Here is a 22,165-nt window from a genome sequence, read left to right as displayed (position 1 = left end):
TGAAGTAACTGAGGACCAAAAATCTAAGCGGGACTTTCAGGTTTGTATCTTCTGCCTACTTGATTAAAAAAGGCATTAAGTCATTTGGAACACTAATTTTGGAAGAAGACAAATACAGTAAATAGTAACTGTTGCATAAAGACATAGCACCGTTGGTTTATAAAAAGCCCATTCGAAGTTTTAAAGATCATCGATAGGTTTCTGTGTGATTTCTTCCTGTACCACATAGATATGATGCTTAAAGGATCTTCCTTAGTTACGTGTGAACTTTATTCAATATTTGACCGTACTTAGTGATTATCTGTGGCTGATTTGCTCCTTTAATCACTGTAGGCTATTGTTTTTGTGAATTCCAAATCGCTTGTATTTAAAATATAATGTTATTTACTTAAAAATAAAGACGAACTTTGACAGTCTGAGATTTCTTATAGTGGCCTGAATAGTCAAAGAGATGGTTTACTTTGCCTGGAAAAGGAAATGTGACCCTAGGATTACACCCTTGAGAGATGATACTTCAATTCAAATTGGAATTCACAGAGTAATTGCAGCCTGTGGTAATGCATCTTCAACATCTTAAAATAGCTATTAGATGGGTAGAGCTTTCCCCTAGAGGAATGGCAGTGTTCACTAGGGGATGTCTTTTGTCTCTTTCAAACCACCAGAGCTGCCTCTGAACAATGCACAAAGAAACACAATATTGGACACTTTCTGGAGTGATCTGAAAATTAACTGAGAAAAAATATATGCTCATGTCTTTTGGATCATGTTACAGATTAAAAAAACAGATACAAAGATAAAATAAAATCAGCAATGGCTCCCATCTGGGTTAATTTTTTGTGCCTCCAGTAAGTGGGCATAAAATGTGGACTTCTTAGAGCTATTCCTTAATGTACAAGCAAGTACCTGAACAACATTTTCATTGAATGGGTCATTAAACCCATTTTATCTGTATTCTTTACAGAAAAAGATGTAAACAATAAAAAATGTCATTTTTCCCCCCTGCCCTTGTAGGCAAATACTGACTGACAGCAAACAGTAAGGTTTTCTTTATTTCTAATTGCACACATGGAGCCACTAGTTTTCTTAAATATTCAGCCTGACTATTTTTTTTTCTTGGTTAGAATTTGGACAGGGAATAACAAGATCTGAAGAGCAATAATAATATAAAAAAAGCCTTGAAGAGTCCTCCACATAGAGGTTGTAAAGCACAATTAGTGGTGCAGATGGACTGGACATGGCAGGTGGGAGACCGAACCATGCCTACAAGATAAGACGTGGCAGAATCTCTATACAGTTTCTTGTTCTCTGTCCGAAACAGAGGAATGATAATGGCAAATGCCCCCAGGGAATCCCGTAGGAAGGGGAGGAACTGGGCTGAGATGAGATGGCTGTCAGAATGGTTATAAAAATACTAAGACCAGAAGAAAAGATAAAAGCCAAATCAGGAAAGCAAGGAGAAAGGCGAGAGTCCAGAAAGGAGGGATTTCGTCAAACTGGACAAGCGGGGGAGTGAATGAGAGACAGGTAGTCAGGGTGGGGGGTGCAGGAGATTGGGACAACAGGAGGAGGTCTGCTGCAGGGGGAGCCAGTCCGTTCAGGAGTTCAATCTGCAAAGGCAGAGAGGCAGAAATCTTTGAAGACAGTGGTCCTGCTTAAAGGAACCAGTTGGGTTTAACAAAGAACAGGCAGGGGCTTGACAGCAAGAATACAGACTCAGGGGTTTCTGCTGCCCAGAGTCAAGGAGTGTTGAACCCACCGTGGTGCGAGCCAGTCCATGTCAATGGACAGCACAGGTCTAGAAGGTGAGCAGCAGGGCAGGCTCCTCAAACATGGGGCCAAGAGCACTGGTTGTATGGTGGGTTCAAAGCACAGGTTATAAAGAGATATTGGAGATCAGGGCTGATTTCTTTTCCTCAGGAATCTGAAAAGCTGGTAGCGAGGCCACCAGTAGTCATTCCCCTTCCGTCAGCAGAATATGTGTGTGTGTGTGTGTGTATATATATATATATATATATATATATATATATATATAACATTTATTTTGCTTTTGTTTTGGGAAATGTGGCCTTTGGGCCTCCGCCAGCCTGGCCTGGAAGTTCCATGAGCCAGGCTTGTAACAGCTCTGAGCAAAGCCATTGTTGAGTGGCTAGGAAAGAGTCTAAGACATTTTCTTGGCATTCATCCTAATTCATCTTCTAGGCATGTAGCCATTGATGCGGAGCAGCATGGCTGTCCTGGAGGCCCCATCCTTAGCCACACCAAGATGAAATTGCAGGAAAAGTCTTTGGCATTTAGCAACTGCTTCCTCTTCTGCTGATCAGAAATGTCTCTTACTTTTCTGTAATGGACCCAGTGGGTTTATTTTTAGTACTCAAGTACTTGAATGTGCTCTCTAGATATTTTCAGTGCACAGTATTGGATACATAAGGCAGAGTCTACAGTAAAGGTCAGGAAACCGCATGCCTTGAGCTAAATCAGGCCAATGACCATTTTTACAAATAAAGTTTTATTGGAACATGACAACACTCATTCATTTATATATTGTCTCCAGCCATTTTCCTGTTGTGACAGCAAAGTTGAATAGTTATATCTGTCCCACAAAACCAGAACTATTTATTATGTGGTCCTTGAAGGAAAAGTTTGCTGATGCCTCATCCACAGCAACAAATTGCCCCGTGGTTAAGAGTGCCTTGGTTTGAATTCCACCTTTTTCATCTCCTAGTTTTGTGGCCTTGGGTGATTTAACTTTCCTCTCTGGATTCTTTGTTTGTAATATGGGGATAATAATGGCTCCTACTTCATAAGCTTGATATGAGGATTGGATTAAATGAATTATGAAAAGCACTTATAGCGATGCCTACAATGTTGTTGGTTCTCAGTAAATATTACCTGTTTTCATGAACTATCACCATGAACTATTTCATTTAGAAAATTGTACTGGCTCTTGACAAAGAGCTAGTTAGTTAGTCTAGGCATTGGGAATGAATTAAGGTCCATTCTTTCCTGTGAAAGATTTGTACTACGATGGGAAGATAGACATATAAATTACTGATTATAATATCATGTGGTAAATAGTCCAGTGAAAATGCAGGCCTGAAAGAAGGTCAGTTTGAGGGATGAGATTTGGCCTGCATCTTGAAGTACAAGTGGACTTTTGTAAGGAAGACCTTGTGTAGAATGGCATATGGGAAAAAGGAAAAGACTGTGTAATGTTAGTGCAGTGGCAAGATGGAAGTTTAGGTCAAGAAACATAAGAAGGTTTTAGGTCCATGTGGAAAAGTGGCAGAAGAGTAAATAGAAACATAGGCGATGGGAAGAAAAGGATTTTAAGGCAGGGCAGAGAAAAATTGTATATCTGAGCTGACTTGGCGTGAAGGGTAGATTTGAGAACAGTGAGACTGAAGCCAGTGTGGAGAGGCTGGTCTCTTGGGGTGCCTGTTGATGGGGCATGGAAAACAGGATTGAATTGCAGAGGGGCTTGAAATAGAGGACTTCAAGGGGTCCTATCTGTCTTTGTGTTCTCCAGACCTGACACTGTACGTGTTACTTGAAAGACATGTCTAGCTGCTCATCATCAATATTGGCAGTAAAAATTAATGGCATAAGATGTATTTTTTTAAGGAATTGATTTAAAAAGAAGGATGTGTATAGTTTAAGGAGCCTTGGGTTCATTGACATGAAGGCCTCTACAAAAGTTCTGGGTCTTTGTGAGTGCCTTAGAAACTTAAATGTGGCAGTCAGGAAGGCTGTGTTATTCTTCAGTTTCTGCACCCCCCCCCCGCCCCCAGCAACCGGCCCCTTAACTACATGGCTTTAGGCATGTCACCTAATGTCTGTGTCTGAGGAGTTTGTCCATAGCTATATCCTGGGATGAACATACATGTATGTAGTTCCAGAGCTGGCAAATTTTCCAGGGAATAGGCAGCTCACCATGGGCTCTTCAAGACTAAATCTAGTGTCAGTTCCCTTTTCTATTTCAATGTTCCAGCCTTATTCTATCATATTCTCCATCTCCCTCTCCCTATCCCCCTCCTTTTTCCTCCTCTTCCTCTACTCCCTCCTCCTCCTCCTTCTTTCTTGCTCTCTCTCCCTCCCTCCCTCCCTCCCTCTCCCTCTTCCTCTCTCTCTGTCTCTCTACCCTGGGAAAAATGAAACTATTGGGAATGATTATGAGAAGCAGTCTAAGTTTGTTTTTTGTTTTTTGTTATTCCTGAAGGGACATAATATGAAAATCAGGAAAAATGTGTTCCCTTGTTATTAGGTCAAATCTCACTTTTACTAGAATACACAAAGGAGTTGTCACAGAGATTTGATGAGTGTACATGTCTCATATAAAATGGAGGATGTCCAATGCTTTCAGGCATCTGCCAATGTTACCTGTCTGGTGACATTAAGGATGAGTGTGGGAGGAGCTCAGGTTCTATGGGTATTTCTTCCTGCGGGTCTTAATTGTTTTGGGGAGATTCTATTCCCAATAAGGAACACAAACCCAAGATAGGAGCTTGTGTGTAGGGAGTGAGTAGGACAGATATGAGAAAGAAGCATGAAGGGAAAGTGAACTAATTCCCAAGTGAAATTGTATTCATCTGAGGGCAAAGATGGTATCAGTTGCTTTAGTTGTGAGTAATCTGGGTTAATTATTACACCTGGGGAAGAAAAAATGTATTGTTTCCTATTAACTATGACCTATTTAAGTTTTGTTTATTTGGTATTTGGCTAAACAGTGTCAGCTTAAGACAATACATCAGCGAGTGAATTAGGGTGGCCCATGAGATATGTCCATTACCCCTTCTAACCTGTTGGGTTCTAATTAGTGGGTGTAGGGAGGTTGGGTGCTGTAAGTCAGAATCTCCTATAAGTTAATGAATTCAGAGAGTATAGCAATTTTTTATTGAAGTCAAAATATTAAAAATGTATAATCAGCTTCCTATTATATTTGAGAAAGCAATTCATTTTCTCTATTAGATTTTTTTCCTTAAGACAATGAAAGTATTTTCAGTTTTTAAAGAAAACAAGAATGATGAGGGCATGTTAAATCTCCTGATGAATATGAGAAACTGGGGCACAAACTTAGAAAGTTGGTCTCATACTTTTAGTAATGAATAATGACAACTACAGAGTTTCCTTGACTTACGATGGGGTAATTTTTGTGAGCCTGTTACAGGATGACTATATCATAAATCAAAAATTCATTTAACATACCTATTCTACCAAAGATCACAACTTAGCCCAGCCTACCTTAAACACGTTCAGAACACTTCCATGAGCCTATAGTTGGGCAAAATCATCTAACACAAAGGCTATTTTTTAAGGTAATGTTGATTAACTCGCATCATTTATTGACTACTGTGCTGAAAGTGAGAAACAGCGTGATTGTATGGGGACAGATGGTTGTCAGTGTATCAGTTGCTGACCCTTGTGATCACGAGGCTGACTGGGAGCTGCCCCACTACCCAGCATCATGAGAGCATCAGGCCACATGTCACTAGTCTGGGAAAAGATCCAAATACAAGCTTCAAAGTATGATTTCTACTGAGTGTGCATTACTTTCTCACAATCCTTAAACTAAAAATTCATGAACTGAATTATCATAAATTGGGGACCATCTATATTTTTGATGCTCCCCCTTCTCTGCAGTTCTTAAACTGTGACTTCTGTTGTAGAATATTAAAAGCGTGGAAGTTCTAGATTTTCCTAAGCATCAACACTATGAAGTGACTTTGATCATCAGATAAGTGTTAAAGGAGATATAAGGAGTAGGAAAAGAGAAAATCCAAGGAAACATGAAGTAGAGGTTTTGGAAGATTTTCCAGGGAAATCTTTCTGTGGGGACTTGTCCATCTATTTCAAGCTTTCTTGTAAGAGTCTCTTTCTCCTTCTCTCCTACTCCATGTCCAACCCATCACCAAATACCATAGTCTCTATCTTTAAAACAGATCTCAAATTTGGTCGTGTTTCACTATCTTCTTAACTCAGTCACTTGAGCAGTTGCAATAGCTTCTTACGTTGTCTCTATTTTCACAGTTGGCCTACTACATCTCTTTTCCATATGACAGCCAGTCCTGAACTGAAGATCAGATTATATCAGTGTCTTGATCAAAGCTCTCCAATGCCTCCAGTCCTTCCTAACATAAAATTTCAACTCCTTACCCTGGTTCACAAGACCTGTGTTGGGCAAACTTCTAAAATGTATTTTGATGATGCCCTCCTCCTGCTATTCACACTCTTGTGTAATTTCCTCCCCTCCTGTGTTGGCTAGACCTGGCCATTTGTTTTGACAAATAGAATAAGGCAAAAGTAATGGGACCTGACTTCTATAATTAGATCACAAAGCCTGTGACTTCCATCAGGGTAGCCTGATGACCAAGAACCACTGAGAAACTGAAGACCACAAAAACAAAACAAAACAGAACAGAACAGAACAAAACAAAACAAAACCCAAAAAAACCTGAATGTTTTCAACAACTATGTAAATGAGCTTAATATGGACCCTTCTTGAGACTTCAGATGACCCCTGCTCTTGCCAACACCTGAATTGCAGCCTGTGAGAGATTCTGAAGCAGAGTATCCAGCCCGGTATTACCCAGATTTCTGACCTACAGCAACTGTGGAATAGTAACAAATGCAGTTTCAACCTACTGCATCTTGGGTAATTATTACACAGCAGTAGATAACAAAGACCGGGTCCTAGAGGATTGTCCTTGGCTGTTTTTCGGACCTCACCTCCCTTCACGTTCCCCTTGTTCACTTTTCTCCAGAAACCCTGCCCTTATTTATTCTTCTTGGACACATCAAACTTATTTGGACTTTGTGCTTGCTGTTCCCTGTGTTTGGAATGATCCTACACTATATCTTCACTTGGCTTATCCTTTCACATTTTCAGGTCTTTCTTCAGTATCACCTTTGCACAAAAGCAATGCACAAAAGCTCTCTCCGGCCTCTTTCCGTGGAGGAGCTATAGCTACTCTCTCCACTTCCCTTCTTTTTGCCCCCATCCTCTCCCTCTGTCCCTTTGTCCTGCATTAACTTCCTTCCTAGCCTTATACAGTTTTTTTGTTTGTTATCTTTTTATTGTTTGTCCTTTGCATTCAATTTTAAGTTCCATGAGGGTTAGATTTTGGTCTGTCCCACGTGCTTAGAATATATAGAAACTAATTAAATACTTATTAAATTAATGGGTACATTTCACTACAATAAGCAGGCATTTCCTCATGTATAAAATAATGGTATTGGAGCAGATGCAATTAAATTCACAACTATATCTATAAAATTTTTTATATAGATATATTCACAACTATAAATTTTTTATGCTATGACTAATATGGCAAAGAGATTAAAGATAACACATCAAAATTAGACCAGAATGAGATGTGGGGCAAGGAGATTTTTGGAGTGAAAAACATGTGGCATGTGAGAGACTGGGTAGAGAGAATGTGAGATTTATGTCATTGCACAAATGCCATCTGGTCCAGTCATGTCCCGTAGAACTTTCTGGGATGTGGAAACGTTCTATTCTATGCTGCATGATACAAGAGCTTTGAATTACCTGTGTGCTGAGCTCTTGCAATACAGCTAGTATGACTGGGGAACTAAATTTTCATTTTATGTTATTAATTTAAGTTTAGGATCAAACAGACCTTTAGATTCTAAATTATGTGATTCCTCTTTGGCACTATGATTTTACCATCACAATCTGCTCCCCCATGAAAGGTAAGGGCATATGAGGGTTACACAGTCATGTGGGTAGTTTGACTTCAGAAATGGTTAATTGACAGGAGAAGGTGTATCTTCAATATATGTGCCTTAGATTTATGTTTAAAAATTCAGATTAGGAAAAAAAAGAGCTGCATGCCACCCATATCAAACCATGGAATAGTAATGTCTTGCTGTGCTAATGACAATTTTCTATGTCTTTGAATTCTTTTCTTTCTCCTTTTTAATTTTTTTTCTTTTTTTTTTCAGTCTCATCACTATGGTTTTGAGCCCTGGTGAAAGTAAACAAAAAGTAAGTGCTCAGGAATTCTGCCACGTTGAATACAACACTGAAGCAGTTCTTTATGGATGATTCTATATTTCAACTGATCCAAATGGTTTCCATGTTCTTTGGATTTATGATGTCCTCTTCTCATCCGAAATTTAAGTTTCTGTACTCCTGTAGTTCTGCCCTTTTCTTCTTAATTATCTCTTTTGCTTCCACAAAGAATCCAAACTGTCTATTCACAAGTGACAAATACAATGAAATGTCAACTGCTTGAACTACTCTATACTCCAGGGGAGTCCTCCTTAGGCCAGATACTTAGCTGTAACACCTGGTTTCTTAAAGAAACCACAACCTTACTTTTTCTTTCTTTAATAGTGATAGCAAAGATATGTCAAAGGACATATTTATTATCCTGGATAATAATAATAATAATGACTCCAAGAAATCTTACAAATGCTCCCATTTTTTCTTAACCCACTAGAGCTTTGACATCTATGAAAGATGATGTGTTACATGGGAATTGAGATTAAGAGAGTGGATTTACATTCAGGCTGTGCTACAGATGCATAAGTAATCTTGAGAAAGTCACTAAACATCACTGTTTAGCAAAATAGGGAGGACAGTATGCATGTCTCAGGGTTGCCGTGAGAACTAGCTAAATTCCTATATATGGAAGCACTTCATATCCAGGCCAGGGGTGGGGGGTACCGTCAACGTGAGATTCAATTAACAATGACAAAAAAATTCAGAAGGTTATTCTGGTTTCAGAAATTGTCTTTGAACTTGCTCTCTCTTGGGATATTTACTCACCCCCCCCCACCATCATGAATGTCCTTTCTTAACATAGCTGTCACCCTTCAGAAAGTACCTTTCTGACTACTCCACATTGGTAGGATATTATCTTTAACCATAGCTCTTCATACTGTCTGAGAGTATCAGATTTATTATTAGTTTCTGTGTATATTAGCTGCCACTCTCCTCACAGCCCTGAGGATATAAATTACTAAAGAATTGATATCCACTATTTTGTTTACTTCTGTATCCCCTGTTCCAGCAACATTGTCTGTACACAGTAAGTGCTCAATAAATAATTGTTGACTGACAAACCCCCAGAAACACTCTTAAATTTGTCAGAAGGTGGCTGTTTTTTCCATAACAGGTCATTTTTACTGAATTTATGAACTTTCCCACTTATTATTCACTTTAACAGCTTGCCTGCTATGGGAGCCATATTTCCTTCTAGGTTCATTATGGGTGGCTGTGGGAAATACAGATAATTTGTCACTGTGAATCCAGGTTAAATATTTTGGCAAAGAGTTCCACAGCTCACCACAAAGCTCAGTTAAATTCTTCAGTGACTGTCATTACAGTCTATAGTTTGATAAGATAGTTCTAGATATGTGGTTATACCTAAAGGAGAAGCTTACATTTTATTTTTGTTTGTATACCACAGTTTTATCACACAGTCCTCAGTAGTGTCATTTTTCTGTACGCTGCACAAAATTCATAAAGGAACTAGGATTGTATTTAGTTAATAATCAGATATTTTTATTAGACTACTCTGGCTGCCATGAGTTGACATAGTAGTCCATTAGCAGACATGTCAAAAAGTTTCCCTTGCCATTTGCTAGTGGCCCAGTAAGGAGACTTTTTGTAGTGATGGATCCCCAGCTTTTCAAAGCTCTGGGGAACAAGAAGGAATCTCTGGTGCCCCTAATGGGACAGGATGCCAGGAAATGTCTGTATTTTGCTGCTTACCATGTTGAGCCAACAGAGACAAAGATGTTCAAAGTAACAGCAGTTCAATAGCAAATTTGCTCGAGTTCATTTCTCCATTTGGAGCCGGACTACTGATATCATGGCACTAACTGATAAATTAAAAAAGTTTTCTTGTGGCAGAAGTATTTATTATTCTATTATTCTTAATGGACCTTACAGCTGGACAAACCCCTTTATATCATTTGACACACAGGTTTTAGAGCAACTCCTAAACATCTCCTGATACTCTAAGATGGGCTCTAGGGGAGAAGTCGTAAACCTTCCCTTCCATAAATTACCTGAGAGTGTCAATTATATAGCTTTCACAACTTTGTATTTTGCGAATTTCTGACAGTTAACTCATGAACCACCATGTTAAATAAGAACCAGAAACCATGTTTCTCTTCAGCCACGTGTCTACATGGAATGATGGCTTCCTCATAGCAGGCACATCTATTTCTGAATTACGTGCATTTAAGAAGAAATAAAATAGAGGGGTTATATTTTAAAGATATTTTTATAACATACTCTAACAATTTTGAATTAAAATTGTCTTGGTGAATGATAACATCAGCTAATTAAAAATTTTTGGTGTAGGGGCACCTGGGTGGCTCAGTCTGTTAAGCGTCTGACTTCACTTCAGGTCATGATCTCAAGGTCCTGGGGCAGAGCCCTATGTCTAGGGCTCCTTGCTCAATGTGGAGTCTGCATCTCTCTCTGCCTCTGTCCCTCCCCCTGCTCATTCTCTCTCTCTCTTTTTCTCTCAAATAAATAAAATCTTAAAAAAAATTAGATGTTGGTGAAGATAATCCTGAGTTGAAAGTTAGACCAGCTGGTTATGAATCCAAAACTTACTAATTACATAATATTAGGTAAGTCACAATTTCTCTAAGGCTTAGTTTCTTCTTTTGTCAGTTGATTTTCTCTCTCTTTTTATACAGATTTTGAAAATTATATAGATTTAGCTTCAAGTTCATTGATTCTTTCCTCTGCTCCCTTCATTCTGCTGATGAGCCCACCCACTGAGATTTTATTTCAGTTATTGTATTTTTCTGTCCTGAAATTCTTATTTGGATGAAGAGAGTTAAGAGCACACTTATTACAATGAGCACTGAGTAATGTATAGAATTGTCAGATCACTAATTTTACACCTGAAATTAACATAACAGTGTCTGTTGACTATACCAGAATTAAAAAGAAATTCCCATTGGGTTCTTTTCTATAGACTTCATTTCTTTATTGCTACTTTCTATTTTTCATTAGTTGCAAGTGAGTTTATAATTGCTCACTGAAGAATATTTATGATGCCTGACTCAAAGCCTTCCTCAGATAATCCTGACATCTCTGTCCTGTTGGTGTTGGGGTTCTTTGTTATGGCTGGGATCCCCTGTAGGTCTTTGTTGAAGGCTCCCTGGATGGGAGAGTTTGGAGTAACTCATTACTACTGCCCACATGGTCACTGATCCCACAGAGGAGTGGGGTGGCCTCATGACTGCTGGGTAGTAGGGAAAGTTTCGACTCTGTCAGACCTCGCCTGACACCATACTCTCACGGAGGTATGACAGTGGCTTCTTAGTGCCAGCTGCCGGTGGAAGACTGGTCTCTCTCTGTTACTCCCTAAAGTAGTCATGGGTGAGGTCTCTGGTTACAGCCTAAAAGGGGTGGAAGTCTACATTTTTCATCCTAGTCCCCACTGAAGCAGGTGGTGTGAAGACGAAAATTTTTTGTGTGTAGTATTTGGCTGGCATAGAGTGCTTTTTGTCTAAAAGTTTCTGTCTCACTGGAGCTCCTGGGTGACTCATCCCGCTGGGCATCTGACTCTTGATTTCTGCTCAGGTCATGATCTCAGGTTCGTGAGATCTAGCCCCATGTCAAGCTTCCTGCTCAGGGGAGAGTCTGCTTCTCTCCCTCAGCCCCTCCCCCTGCTTGTGTGCTTTCTCTCTCTCTCCCTCCCTCTCTCTCTCTAATAAATAAATAAATAAATAAATAAATATTTAAATGAAAAAAAAAAAGTTTCTACCTTACTAGGTGTCTTACCTGTTTTTGTCTTTTTTTTTTTTTTTTTTTTTTTTGGCTAGAGAGCAGGCTTTTTATTTTTTGTTCTGGATCCTTTAGTATTCCCAGATTGTCAACTTCGGCTGCTTCAGCTCCAAGTCTGTAATATATTAGGCAAAAAAAATTCAAGGAACTCACCACTGAGTAATTTCACATGTCTTGTAGTTCATAGCTACCATCCTTCTAGTCCTCATTTCAGTTTTCTAATCTCTGTTTTATAGATAATGACTAGCATTTTAAACTGTACTTAGTAAAAGTATTTTTGAAAGTGTGTTTACTCAATCTTTCTACAAGTAAATCCTTCCATGATTTTATTTTTACTTTTATTTATTTATTTATTTTGGAGATATTTCTGAATTCTCTACTCTATGCCTTGATCTATTTGGTCTCCAGTACTGAAATGTTTTGATTGTTATTCTATTACCTGGCAGGTTTATCTTTATAACCATTTTTTCATGGAAATACCAAATTTTATGGGTATTCCTACACATTGTTTTCTAATATAAGCTTTAGAATAAGGTTGTTGATTTTTTAAAACCTTCTTTTATAGCACTGTATTGGGAATATTAAACAGATCAATAAATTTTGGGATAATTGGGTCACTTAAAATACTTACTTTTCCTCTATGAGAACACAATACTTATTTTCATGTATTGGTGTCTTCTGTTATGTATCTCAGGAGAGTTTTTATATTTTCTTCACAGAAAGACCTATTACATAGGCCTTATTAGGTTTATTCTTTATTCAGTCTCTTGTGCTTTCTTTGAGCTGCTGTTGTAAATGAGATATTTTCTTCTATTATTTTCTATCCTAGATTCCTCCCTTACTTTTGCTTCAGAATTAACTATCTTTGTCAGTTTTTGGTCATTCAATTTTGATTTTTTTTTGATAATTTAGAATTATTTCAATTTGTTTTTGCAATATAGAATCTTAGTTCAGATTTTTTTTTTCATTTCGAAAACAACTACTGCCCTTCCCTATAAAGATGAGAAAATTAACACAATTTCACTATTTTTTATGTCATTCTCTGCAACTCGGATTTGCCTGGTACTTCTTATCTGCTTTTCTTTATCACCTTTAGATAATCTCTTTAGGTGGATTCTGGATTGTTCAATCTCAATTCTTTAAACGCATCTACTGCCCTGAGCCAAGAAGTTCTGACCTCTTGCTTTCTCTGAAGGGGAGTGAGGCTTCTTTCCTTTCATGGGGGTGAGAGTTTACATGCTAATATAGGAGAAACTTGGGGGAAAGACCATGCATTTGTCAGATTCTTGATTCTTCAGGAGGAAGGTCAGCTTTGGTCCATATGTATCTTTCTTTTGCCCCCTTCCTACCCTTGGGGCCTTGAAAAGAAATTAAAGTCCTGAGCAGAGTCCTCTACATTCTCAAAGCTATAGATAAAAAGATAGGAAGGCTTCTTTCTGTACCTTGATGGGAAAGTCCTAGAATTTTGTTGCCTTTCAGAGGAAAGAGGGCTACATTCTCATCACTCTCTCCAGGATTGCGGGTAAAGGTCCCCAGCTGGTGGATGTCTGACCTAAGGAAGCCCACGGCCAGAGAGGGAAGTTAGCATCAGGTGAAACCCTGAAAAAAACAGAGACTCTGGAGGAGACTATTAATAACCTGAACAAAAATTATCACACCTCCTAAGGAGAGCCAGATAGTGGTCAAAAATAAATTTTAGGGGCACGTGGGTGGCTCAGTGGGTTAGAGCCTCTGCCTTCGGCTGAGGTCATGATTCCAGAGTCCTGGGATCGAGCCCCACATCGGGCTCTCTGCTCAGTGGGGAGCCTGCTTCACCGCCCCCCCCACCTGCCTCTCTGCCTACTAGTGATTTCTGTCAAATAAATAAATAAAATCTTAAAAAAAAATTTAAACCGAAACATTATTTAGAATATAATTCAGTACATGACTCAAAGTGTGGTCATGGGTGCTCATGTTGTCAAGCCTGACCTCCGTGTCTCTAACTGCATATTTTCTGTGCTGCTAATCTCCTTTTGTTGCTCCTTATGTGATTTTTATGTCTCTAGTAAATTTCATTTTCTCTTCATTTTCTTGCCTGAGAATTTTCAGCTCCGAATCCACCCGCCCCCGTTCTTCCATTGTTTTATCTTTTTAAAAATCTTTTCCCGGAGATATTTTTTGAATGTTTTAGTTTCATGCTGAATTTTTGTTTGCTTGTCCTGGTTTAAAAAAATGCCAGCAGTCCAGACATTACTAGGGACTGTGACTTTTTGCTTATGATATTGTAGAGTTGGTAGTTTTGTGCAAAAAGTTTCCTTTTGTAGTGGGTACACGTATTGTTGTGGCTATGGTTATTGGCAATGCTTAGCAAAGAAAGGGAAAGAAAAAAGTTTAGAAAGGTCTGCTGTGTTCCAGCACTGTGCAGGGCACTCTACATACTCTTTCTTTTAATCCTTGAGAGCAAGTGAAAACATTACCTAAACAGGAATTCCTCTTTTTTTTTTTTTAAATTTATTTATTTGTCAGAGAGAGAGGGAGAGAGAGCGAGCACAGGCAGACAGAGAGGCAGGCAGAGGCAGAGGGAGAAGCAGGCTCCCTGCCGAGCAAGGAGCCCGATGTGGGACTCGATCCCAGGACGCTGAGATCATGACCTGAGCCGAAGGCAGAGTTCTCATTTAAAAAATGTTTTCCTCTTCAATTCAATGGTTTTCCATGTTCCCCCCACCATGGTCATTATGGTGGCCACCTCCTTTCCTAAAACAGATAAACCACTTCTCCCTCCTCATGGATAAAATATTTACCTAGAATATCTTTTTATTAATACTTTGATCTTTAAAAAACAAACTATAGATCATATATTCTCCAATACTTTAAAGGCATTGCCAGTTCCTTGCATGGGAGCAGGGATAACATGGAGCAGAGAATTTGGACGATAGCATGACATCCAGACACTTCAAGAAGAGAGTCAAAGATTTCGAGTAGGAAAATAACAAAGAACAAGGAAGTCAGGGGGACTGAATATGAAACATTCCATAATTTTGTCCTGGACTAAACAGGGTTGGTGGGATGGAGGTTTCTACCAATGGGTAAATTTTCTTCTAATTGCCAGTTCTGCCTGATGGAGGAAAACGAATTAGGTTATAAACACTGTGAGAATAGGGAAGGGAAGGCGAGAAACGGACAAGGAGGAATTCCAGCAGGTGAGGAGGTTGCTGGATGCATGAATGGACCCAGAACGGGACCTCTGTGTCACCAGAGACAGTGGTCACAGGTGACAGAGGTGAGTCCTGGGAGGCATTCTCTGGAGCTCTGTCCCCTTCTTACCTCTGTGCTGTCCTATCACCAGTTGGTCCTTTCCTGTTCCTATTCCCTTCATCTCCACTGACTCACCCTGGGTCCAGATAATCCCGACATGTATCTTTAGGAATCATAGACTGGATAGTTTCCTGCAAATTAGATAGCACTATTTTCCCCATTAAAATAAAAAAAAAATCATTTTCACAAATGATTTAAAGATTCCCTTTCAAGGGTATCTTTGATCAGCCTAGCTAGAATTGCCATCCTGTGGCTCTTGGTTGCCCTGCTAACAATGATTACATGCTGTGTAGTGCTTTGTTAGGGTTTTCCTACAACCACCAGACTAAACTTTTTGATTTCAGGGCCATGCCATCAATAAGCATCTGTCACATTATATCATTGGCTGTGATAATGGCTGCTTAAAAAAGGACTACATAAAAAAAAAAAAAAAAAAGGACTTTTTTTTTCAACTTTGTTTCTCCTCCCTCCCTGCCTGTAATCCTATCTGTCTGTATCCTTCCTTGTCCATTTTTCTTTTGCTCAGAGATAGAAATGTCCCTCCTCAGAAGTGAATTGTTGGCCTCTGTTACAGATGCCCACTCTTCCCACTCTCTGTTTTCCCCTTTTCTAGAATGTTTAGTCTTTCCATTCTTCACAGTTCTTGGATTTTTTTCTCTTGACCCTTCATCTTCTCAACAGTCTCTCATCTTTAAAAAAACAGAACTACAGAAGGAAACCCAAACAGATCTCCCTCTACAGCCCATTTAATGGATACGAGAGGAATGCGGACTCATTATCATCATCCCAGCCCCAAACAAAGCAAGCTGATATAAGACTGTGTCACTGTGGATGGAGAAAATGGAATGGTTTTAAGATAAGTTAAGTAATTTCCCTTTTCACTGTCAAGCAAATCTGATTACTGCACTCTTTTCCTATTTTTCATCCATTCTCATTGCTCCTCTGCTGGCCCACTTTGTCTCTTTTGGCTTCACATCCAAGTTTATGAGAAAGTTTATTGCTGTCTCCTTTCCTACTGCCCATTTCCTCCTGTCCCCTTATTTGTCCTGGGAACCCCTGAGCATTGGCTTTTGTCACATCACTCTGGGAAAGTACCTGTGGCTGCTTCCATATTTTCTTCATTACAAGGCCAACAGACATTTTGCAATGCCTTTTCTGCTTCATTTGACTCTGTTTTCCACCCCTAAATTTTGAGACTCTGGCTGTAGTTGATAAATAAGTAAAGCTCCTTCTCCAGCTTTCCCTTCTGCTTCTCTGGTTCTTCCTTTCCAGTTGCCTGTGGACTTTTCTCCCTCCTTCCAGCCTCTCTTTAAATGTTAGAGTTCCTCCAGGATTTCCCAATGTCCTTCTTAGCACAACCAAACCTCCTTGAGAGGTCTTCACCTCCATAAGAGGTTATGCCTTCAAATATGTCCTATATGCTAATGACCCTCAAATTGTTATTTCTAGTCTTTATCTTCCCCCCCACACTAGGTCATCTATCTAACCTCTGTCATGGTCACTGACCTATAATAAACCCCCAAAAAACTTACCTCCATCCTATCCTGCATCTCTTCCTGTACTTCCCACTTGGAGGAATCAAGTTGACTGAAGTATCCACATAAAGATCATTCTGGAGTTTCTTCTCTCTCCTGTCCCAAAGTTCAGTCTCCTCTCAAGCTCCATTCATCCACTGTGTTACTGCCTTGAGTTCTTTGTTTCCATCCTCACTGTCACGGGCTTCATTCAAGTTCTTACGTAGTTCCTCTTGAACTACTACAAGAATCAAAAACCCTACATCAGAATGTCCTTTGCAGAATTCATGTCTGCCTTGGATGAGGTCCTATGTCCCTAGAAGAATAACAAACTCTGCGAGCTCTTTGTGATTAGGTGCCTGCCAGATTCTCCTCACACTTGCCACCTCTTCTTCCCTTTTGAGCTCCAAGTGTGCTGAACACCTGCAATTGTCCTGGTAAGTCCTTGCTAGTCCTTGCCACCCAACATCATTCATTCCCACAGCCATATCTTTTCCTGGATAGTTCCTATTTGTGCCTTAAGATGGCAGTCAGGCAACCTGACTTCTAGGAAGTTTACACCCTATCTTCACTACCCATCTTGCCCCAGATTAGGTTAGGTGTCTTTTGTAGATTCCCTTAGCTCCTCAGGCAGATCTCTGTTTCTATTATTCTTACCAAACTGTACTGTAAATGCTTTCTTTTATTCTTCTTTTTTTCTTTACGTACAAAGACCTTCCGGTGCTCTGAGAAAAGTGATTATATCTCAGTATTTCTCAAACCTAGCACAATGACTTCTAGATGAATGAGTGAAACTCAGCAGAGGTTTGGTAGTAGAATATGACTAACATAGTTAATCTAATTTAATTAAAATATCAACTGTTTTAACATAATTGTTTTAATCTAAATTCCCTTCTAATAATGTTTCATAGGCAAACATCACTTTATTACATGTGCCTTCATTTCACATAGTATGCCATTAATCTTAACATTATAGAAAACTGACTCATGATCTTCCTATTTTAAATGTGGAATGATATTCTATTAAATTGATGTATTATCACTTATTTGCATGTTCCTCTGTGTCTGGCCGCTTTAGATATAAGCACTTCTTTTTATTTATAAAGACAGTGATTCTGCAAATCTGACATGTCATTTCCTCCATTCACTATCAATTTGGTGCTTAGAGGAAAACTAGAGTATTATATGAGAAGGGGACACTACAGTCTGGCCTTGATATATAGGACAATAATATATTCAAATATAATTTTCTCTTTTATGATTTCATTTCCCCTGTAATATCTGCTTTTCAGAATTATTAAAATGAAAGTCATGTCAGAAACAAGAAATGAGTGCTGGCACATTATGTTAGCACTATTGAAGCATATATATTAAGATTGAACTCTGATAATCCTGTTTTGGTTGAAATCTGTACTAGATTTCAGAGAGGAACAAACTGGCAGGTTAGATTCTTAATTCATAACCTGAGCACATGCCTATGATGTGTTTTTCTGTCCTCAGCTGCTCTGGGTTCACGCTCACTGAAGCAGATCCTAATGTATAAATGCTGGTTGAATAAGAGAGCTGCTGTTTTGCCCCAGAAAAGTGTTATAAGGCCATGTTATGTATGGAATGTTTATGTCTCCTGAGAATTCATATGTTGAAACTCTCCCCCTAATGGGATGTTGTTAGGAGGTAAGGTCTTTGGAAAGCAATTAGGTTTAGATGAGGTCATGAGAGTGGATCCACCATGATGGGATTGGTGCCTTTATGGTAAAGAAAGAGACTAGCGTCCTCTCAGACATGTGAACACACAGGAAAAGGGTGGCTGTCTACAAATTTTTCACCAGGATCTCAATTAACCTTGTACTCCTTAGTCTCCAGAACTGTAAAAAATAAATATCTGTCATTTAACCCAACTAGTCTAAGCTAATTTGTTATAGCAGCCCAGACTGACTAAGACAGACTATATGACCTGGAAGAAGATGGTTCCAGGCATTTCAGGCATAAAAGATGCTCAAGACTTCAAGGCTTCCTTTATATTTTTTACAATATAGATTGCCAGCATTTCATCTTTCAGTAAGCTTCAGTATATTGACAACTTTCCTAAATGCAGAGTTCCCCAAGCACACTCTTCCAGGTGGGGACTGAGAAGCATTGAGAATTGAGCCTCTTACCTTCCACATTCTGATACCTAATGTCTACTAAGAGAGCCAAAGCTTGCATTTTTGTTTCTTTTTAGTTAACTTTATCATTATTCAAAAAGTCAGTCCAACAGTCATTTATGATAAGTAACATTAACTCTGTCCTTTCTAAGGCAATGCCCCAGCTTTCAAAATTTGGAGAAAAATGCATAAATCTGCTCGTTAGGAATGGGTACTTTAGGTGCTGTTGGAAGGTAAAAGGTATCCTGATAGGGAAATGGCAGGGCTTCTTTTGGATAGACAGGATTTCATCCCTCAACTCACTCCAGATGCTTTGTTTACTCAGCCTAGGCATGCAGCCAACCCTGATTAGCACCACTTGACCTCATGTGGCTCCTGTTATTCTTTGTTAGAGAAAATCTCATCTCCCTGTAGCAATCACATGCCCAGATGACAATGAAATGTTCACTGCTTGTTTTGTTCTGTAATTAATTAATTAATTAATTAATTAATTAATTCTGGTAATTTTGAGTTTCCAATGACTGTCCAACACTTTGGGAAATATACAAGAGTACATGACATGCCCTCTTCCAATCAAATTGTATATTATAAAGTTACAGGTGAAATGTCATCAAACATCAAAGTATCTTTTAGGAGGTTGGCTAAATTTGAGTTTCATGACAAACACTACTCTTGCTCACCAATATTCCTAGTTCCCCTTACTTCCTGACTCCTTAGAGGATTACATGCCCCTGACTCTTAAAGTCAGGCATGGCTAAGTGCCTTCTTTTGACAACCAAATGTGAGCACAGTGATATGTGCCATTTTTAGAAAAAAAAAAAAAAGTTGGACAGTATTGTTAACCCTGCTGCAGAAAACAGTTAAAGGTTCTTGTTGAGAGGTTGGCATCATGAGTTGGTCGAGTCTATAGCATCCTGGTTCACTGGGTATTATAGAGAGCAGAACCCCAGTATGACTATTATTCAACAAATAGCCTGCATAAGATTCATCATAATAGGTGCTCATTAAATGTTTTTGGGCAAAGCCAAGTAAGCCTGCATGAATATCCCTTAAGGTCTTATCTTTAAGTCTTATCTTTAGGTTCTGTAACAATACCATAGACTGGGTGGCTTATAAACAATAGAAATTTACTTCTCACAGTTCTGGGGCCTGGGAATTCATCCTCAGGTCGCCAACATGGTTCCAATGAGGGCCCTCTCCAAGGTTGCAGACAGATGATTTCCCGTTGTATTTTCACATGACAGAGAGCAGAGCAGTGGAAAAAACCTCTCTTGTGACTCTTAAAAAGGCACACTTAATTCATGCGGATTCCAATCTCATGACTTTATCAAATCCTAATCAATCCCTTAAGGCTTCTCCTCTTAATTCCATTACATCTGGGGATAGGGTTCAACATGAATTTTTTGAAAACACAAGCATAGTAATGATTGTGTGTGTGTGTGTGTGTGTGTGTGTAAAGAGAATACCAAAGTCTTGGCCCCAATAAGGGCAGAAGTTATGTTTCTATTATGTAGGGCTAACATTCTAACATTTATTTTAGGATCTTTGTCTAGGAAAATTAAGTACAGTTTTGAGAAAATACTAATGTTCTAACCCTAAGTATAAGTTCTTAAAGTTAATAATCTTCTTGCTCGTGCACTCCTACGTGAGATAAATATGAATTTATCTTATTTTGCTTCAATTTTCTTAGAGCAAAATGTTTATCCTTTAAAAATTATTTTAGAGACTAAAATGGACATTTTTATTTTTTAATATGTATTGTCCTACTAAGCATTGTATATGATGTATTGAGTAAAGCTATGCCTAAAATGTATATTTTTAGATATTTTGAATAAGTAAGGATGTATTTTACATGAGAGAAGTCACAGAATCTGAGAGGTAGAAGAGAACCCGGACACTGTGTATTTTGTTTCCTTTTTGCATAGGAATAGAGAAGTCAAAGTCAGAGAATGTGGCCGAAGGATTTTATCTTCCAGAAACATGTTGTTTTGGACCACACAAATATTTAATGGGGTAAATTTTCTGTTAAAATGAAAGCCTCTACAGCTGTGCTAGGAGAACTATTTTAGCAGTTTAGAGTGATGCTGTCCATTTCAGATTTTAGATAATAGTGATCAGAAACACTTTAATTGTCATTTTGAAATGTACTATCTCCAGTGATAGAAAGTGGGGGGGTTTCCTGCTGCTTCATTAGTGATGGGTTGATCAAAAGTATAACTTTCATTCGAAGGATGGTTTGTAAATGACTAACATGGGCTTGCCTACCTAGCAAAAAGTAAAAAAAAAAAACAAGGCAATCAATTCTTTTAATTTGTAACCATTTTAGCAAATTACTCTGAGTGTGATGCATCTGTATTGGTTTTAGTAATGCCAACCAGTTCTCACTGTGTCACTAATTTCAGGTGTCCCTGCGACTGCCCTTCTCAGAAAAGTAGAAAGTTCCTGGCCAGAAATATCAGAATATTTGTCTCCAACAATGCCAACCATGGAGTGGGCTCTAAGAAACTAATTATTTGAAATGGTAATAGGAGTTTGTCTTTAAAGCTTGTTGTATGGGAAAATACAAGAAGTATGTTGAATGTAGACTTATTTGCAAAGTTAAAGACTATGGAAGGATAAGCATTGTGGTTCAAGAGCATGTAGAATACTACAGGAAGCATGGTGATGGGTATTAAGGAGGGCACAGATTACATGGACCACTGGGTATTATACGCAAACAATGAGTCATGGAACACTGCATCAAAAAACTAATGATCTGGGGCACCTGGGTGGCTCAGTGGGTTAAGCTTCTGCCTTCAGCTCAGGTCATGATCTCAGGGTCCTGGGATCAAGCCCCGCATCGGGCTCTCTGCTCAGTGGGGAGCCTGCTTCCCCCTCTCTCTGCCTGCTTCGCTGCCAACTTGTGATCTCTCTGTCAAATAAATAAATAAAACCTTCAAAAAAAAAAAACTAATGATGTATGGTGACTAACATCATATAATAAAAAAAAGGATAGTAAGGGAAGCAGATTATTGTACTTGGAAGGAAGAATGCACTGGAATAGAAGCAAGAGTGTCAGTCGGAGACATTGATTGTTGTATTGTACGAATTAGCATAATTCTGCAATTAGCAGGTGAGTGGGTGATCCTCTTTTTTCCTCTTAATTTGATGGACAGATTTTTCCTTGAATGTAGCTTAGTAAGCATTATTTCTAAATGTACTAAAAGAAAGTAAAACTATTTATTTCCTCTTTTCATGGTGTCAACAAAAAGCTATTTTGAGAATCCCGAGAACTGGACTATTGGAATAAAGATTCTATAAAGAGCATCTTGATAAAGTCATCAACACTTTTGTTCTCTTCCACATTTGCCCTGAATATCAATTATTTCTCATATGCACTGAAATGAAACATGAATAGAAAGGCCAGTTCCTTTCATTTGCCATTATTTTAATAA

General features: G+C 38.8%; 1 long non-coding RNA gene across 1 annotated transcript; it reads left to right on the top strand.

The window, feature by feature from the left end:
• LOC122902359 lies at positions 1-21,150 on the top strand. The gene is made up of 3 exons (XR_006383797.1): positions 1-40; positions 7,963-8,005; positions 21,134-21,150. It is a non-coding gene; the product is annotated as an uncharacterized LOC122902359 (long non-coding RNA).
• Positions 21,151-22,165: the final 1,015 nt, after the last annotated feature.

This window comes from Neovison vison, chromosome 1, assembly GCF_020171115.1.
Source record: "Neovison vison isolate M4711 chromosome 1, ASM_NN_V1, whole genome shotgun sequence".
Classification (NCBI taxonomy): Eukaryota; Metazoa; Chordata; class Mammalia; order Carnivora; family Mustelidae; genus Neogale; species Neogale vison.
The sequence above is the reverse complement of the archived record's forward strand: the minus strand, read 5'-3'. Positions and strand labels throughout refer to the sequence as shown.